Source organism: Quercus robur, chromosome 1 (genome assembly GCF_932294415.1).
Source record: "Quercus robur chromosome 1, dhQueRobu3.1, whole genome shotgun sequence".
NCBI classification, from domain to species: domain Eukaryota; kingdom Viridiplantae; phylum Streptophyta; class Magnoliopsida; order Fagales; family Fagaceae; genus Quercus; species Quercus robur.
In genome coordinates this window covers 10,107,106-10,110,603 of record NC_065534.1, presented here as the reverse complement: position 1 = coordinate 10,110,603, position 3,498 = coordinate 10,107,106, and positions in this window count along the sequence as shown.

The following is a 3,498-nucleotide window of genomic DNA, read 5'->3' as shown; positions in this document are numbered from 1 at the left end:
TTGTTAGGTACAGATTAGAAGCACACACGTTTCATTGATTATAGCTTTGTTTCTTCAGTGTATTCAAGCCTTTTGGGCCCATGAATAACCATGTTTACTTTAACATTTTAAATCAACTTATATGAATGTTGTTTACATTGAAAAGAACAAAGCTACCCTTCACATTCACATAGTCCAATTCAAACCTTCTCTCAAATGGTTGGGAAATAGTACCAGGACTCCAGGAGATTTCAAAACCATTGTTTTAATATATAACTACTAATTGCACTAAAAAAAAAAAAAAAAAACTAATAATGATAGTTTAGGCCTTTCCTTCAAGAGAAATGATATGTCCACAACATTTTTACAACAAATCCTAAGTGGCTGGTTGTTATTGGTTGTTATTGTTGGGGCAAAAAGTAATCTTAGTGTTAGTTTCAAATTTGAACCAATAACAACTAACCACTTGTAATTTGTTGTAAAAATATTGTAGACGTAACATTTCTCTTCCTTGAAAATAGTTTAGATAACAACAATTTTTTACCATTGGAAAGATAAAAGAAGGTTAAAAGGAAAATCTTAAAAGAATGGAAAATAGTATACACCAAAGCAATTGTTTTACAAGAAAAGATAAATCACACTCAAGTTTGTATTCTAAAAATAATTAAATTTATGAGGAAGATGATATCATGGATTAATCCTATTTTCTCCTAGCAAACGCAAACAAAAATGAATATTTAATGGTCTAAAATTTCAAGTGATGAGTACTAAAATCACAGGCTTGTCATACAGTTGATGAGTATTCAAATAATAAGCTCGTCCATACAGATGACGACCATACAATTCATAAGGTCGTCCTCTCATTCTTGTCATACAAGTTGACGAGAATTCACTCTATAGGCTTGTCTATACAGACGACGAGCATATAATCCACAGGGTCGTCAATGAGATGACGTCCATACAAGATTTATGGTGCATTCATTAATGATTTCGTCATCGACAAACTCCAATGGTCAAAAAGGCTAACCATGAGTCAGTTAAGCCTTATTTAAGCTTAGACATACGTTACAAAAGACAGCCAAGAAAGCCATTAAGAGGCTGCCATCAGTTACACTTATAATGAGCCTCCCAACAGTTATACTAAGGCTATAAATAAACCCCCAAGCACTAGGAGAAAGGTACACAAATTCAAACCTACAAAATTACATTCTTATTCTCTGTGAGATATTGAGAACTCTACTGACTTCATCATCAGAGAACTGTTGGCTAATGCCACTCTGGTGTCTTTCTCTTTTATCTTTGCAGCGAACTTTATCTCGTCATAAGTTTTGATAAGGCTATTGACTGACGACTATTTTTAGCTTCATCATTAAGGATTTCAATTTTGGGCTTTGGGATACAGTTTCTCTTATCTGTTTTAGTTGAACATAACATTTTTTAGTCGATTGTAAGTCCGTAACATTGATTAGCTTGTTTTAGTTGAACATAACATTTTTTAGTCGATTGTAAGTCCGTAACATTGATTAGCTTGTAATTCGCATTATATATTGTTACTCTTTTATTAGTAAGGTAAAGCTTTCTTTTTACCATTTTTTTTTTTAAAAAGGAGAAAAATTAAATTTCCTTAAAATTTGAACATTATAAATGTGTATCCGATAGTTTAATTTTCTTTTCTTCTTATCTTGGTGATTATCATCTTCAATGGTTTTCTATATATTACAAACATCACTTCATTTTTTTTTTCCTTTCTTTTGTATCATTTTTTTTTATGGAAGAGAGAGAGAGAGAGAGAGAGAGAGAGATTTTTAGCATGCATACAACACGTGTAATGCTTATTATACATATATATTAGAAAGAAAAATTATTACAAAAGATTTCAAAATAAAATTATAGTGCACTGGTACAAATATATGTATCACTTATCTCCTATATCAAATACATGTATGTATTGTTCTCTATAATAAATAGGCTGGGCTTATACATGGGCTAATTGTAGTTGATATGCTCGAATAATTGTTGGAGAACTGGGCTTGTTATATATAAATATATGGGCTTAATTAAACGAAGCTCGGCCGGTCGCGCCACTTTTTCTTTCTCATTTTTTTCAAATTTCTGTTTCACTCAGACTCTCTCTTTGGATCCTATCTTTCTCTGCGATCGTAGCTTCAACTTGATTGTGCTTCTTCAACATGTACCGTCTCTCTCTCTCTCTCTCTCTCTCTCTCTCTGTTTTTGTGTATATATGTGTGTAGGTTTTGATTGAAGTCTTCTATGGCAGTTTGGGGATGAGAGAGACTGTAACTGTATTGCATCGAATATTTGAATAGCTTTGGCTTTCGACTTTAGACGCTACACTGTGTAAATACAAATCTGGAAAATTTAGGATCACGTGAAATTGAGCCTCAAAATTCTCTTTCTACTTTACTCTACTGATTGATGCGTATGGAATTTGATACTACAATTTTTAGTACCTCATTCATTACTTCAATATCTTTCTGCATTTCATTTCCTTTGATTTTTTTTTTTAATTTTAATTTTAAATATCAATTTGTTGAATTTATGGAAATTGATTTTTAGATACCTGAAGATAATGAAACTTGCTTGTTTAGACAAATCTGATATGTATCTCAAAATTAAAAAAAAAATTGTGCATAATTGTAGTACCTCTTTCTCTTAACTTATCACTGGATATTGCTTTATATAATTCTGAATTATTTATTTATGTTTATGTGAATATCGGATCACGAGCTTGTAAATTTCAAGTAAGTTGAAACTGTTTCCGGCTTTCATGCAATACAAATGGAAGGCAGTAAGGGGAAAATAGAACAAGCTATTGATCATGAAAGGTTTTAGCATGGTAAATCTTTAGTACTTGGAAGAATTTGAATAAATTCATCCACATTGATGCCACTTTAAAATATTGGAAAATGTTTTTTTTTTTTTAAACTAAAAATATTAAAAATACTATCAATTGTACCACATAAAATTTTTATAAATTGACATGATAAATTGATAATGAATGTGATTAGTGTCACATCAACAACATAATAAACTAAATTACTTAATTATTATTATTATTATTATTTTTTTTTTTTGTTGTTTAGAAATTAGAAGTCGACACATCAATTTGTAATATCCCTAATAGCACTCTAAAATATTTTCGGATAGTGAATTTTCATCTAACAAGTGAAGATTAGATAGGTAGAGTGGTAAATGTGACGTCTATTGATTACCTGATAAGTTGCAATTATTCATGATGGGTAACTCTGATATCCGTAGGGAGGACCAGATCATTAGTACAATCGTATGTCGTGGGAAAGATGACTTATACCAGTGTTTGTAAATTGATATTTGTTAATGTTGTGTAATCAAATATGATATACTTTATGCATGATCATGATTGAACATCTTTATATGACTAAAAAATGCATTATGAGGTAAAACTTTGAATAGCCAACATCTAGCATAGTCATAGGTTCTGGATAGTTGAAATGAAGATGTTAAAGTGATGAGACAGGA